Here is a 1,630-nt window from a genome sequence, read left to right as displayed (position 1 = left end):
GTAAAATTTAAAACTGGGCCACTATCAACTAATTTTGTTTGGAACTTGTAAAGAACAGTACCTTTTTCTTTTGTCGCTTTCTATCCCTACTCAGGATCTACAAAGGATCCCGGTTTCTTTTGGTGTCCAAACAAATCACCCTGAGGCCTGAGGGCCAGAGCAGAGTCCCTGGGCAAAGAAGACACTATTGTGAGGCTCCAGGCAGCCATAAGGTACTGAGGAACCAAGCCACTCCACCTGCCACTTTTTGAAGCCCAGATACACTATGGAGTTTAAAGAGGCAAAACAAAATAGCATGTTTGCATGGAGAGCACAGCTATTTACAAAGTTCATTTAATCTTTAAGATTCTCACAAGATTAGACTTTTACTTTTACTCTCCTAAGTCAACAAGAACAACCCAAAGAGTAAGTTGCACGGAAATGATGTGCCCAGTGGGAAGAATAAGGTTTGCTTGCTAAAGTACCACTGCACGTCAGTTCCTCCATCTGCAAGGCAATCCCATCCAGCTGAAACAGAACACCAGACACAGACCTAAGTTTACATTTTTCAAGAAGCCACACTTAAAAACAAACCCAACGAGGTATCAGCTCACATCCATTAAAATGCCTATCAAGGGCCGGCCCGGTGGCGCACTCGGTAGAGTGCGGCGCTTGGGAGTGTGGCAGCGCTCCCGCCAAGGGTTTGGATCCCATATAGAGACCGGTCTGCTCACTGGTTGAGCATGGTGCGGGCACGACACCGAGGGTTGTGATCCCGTTGCCAGTCGCGGTATGGGCGCAACACTGAGGGTTGCGATCCCGTTACCGGTCATGAAAAAAGACAAAAAGGAAAATAAATAAATAAATAAATAAAATGCCTATAAAAAAAACCAAACAAAACACACACACACACACACACACACACACACACACACACACAGAGCAACAAATAACCCCAGAAAATAACAAGTGTTGGTAAGGATGTGGAGAAACGGGAACCTTTGTGCCCTGCTGGTAGGAATATGATGCAGCCTCTACAGAAGACAGTATGGTGGTTCATCAAAAAAAGTAAAAACAGAATTACCATGTGATGTAGCAATCCCACTTGGGTTTATCTAAAAGAATCTAAAAGAATTCAAGGCAGGATCCTGAAAAAATATTTGCACACCTATGTTCACAGCAGCACCACTCACGATAGTCAAAAAGTGGAAGCAAACCAAGTTTCCACTGATGGATGAATAGAATATGGTACGTGTATATACTGGAATATGATTCAGCCTTAAAAAGGAAGGAAATTCTGACATATGCTACAGCATCGATGAACCTTGAGGATGTTATGCCAAGTGAAATAAACCAGCTGCAGAAGGACAACTACTATATGATTCCACTCACACAAGGTACCTAAAGTAGTCAAAATTACAGACAAAAAGTTGAATGGTGGCTGCCAGGGGATGGGGGAGGGGAAAACTAGGAGTTGTTCAATGGGTACAGAGCTTCAGTTTTAGAAGACGAAAAAGCTCTGGATTGGCTGCACAACAATGTGAATGTACTTAAGGCTACTGAACTGTACAATTAGAAATAAATGGTTAGGATTTTGTGTCATGTGGTTTTTTACAAAAATAAAAAAATGTATATTTAATCCATACATTCA

The sequence above is a fragment of the Galeopterus variegatus genome, unplaced genomic scaffold, assembly GCF_000696425.1.
Source record: "Galeopterus variegatus unplaced genomic scaffold, G_variegatus-3.0.2 Scaffold14629, whole genome shotgun sequence".
Taxonomy (NCBI): Eukaryota; Metazoa; Chordata; class Mammalia; order Dermoptera; family Cynocephalidae; genus Galeopterus; species Galeopterus variegatus.
Note: the sequence above shows the minus strand (reverse complement) of the source record.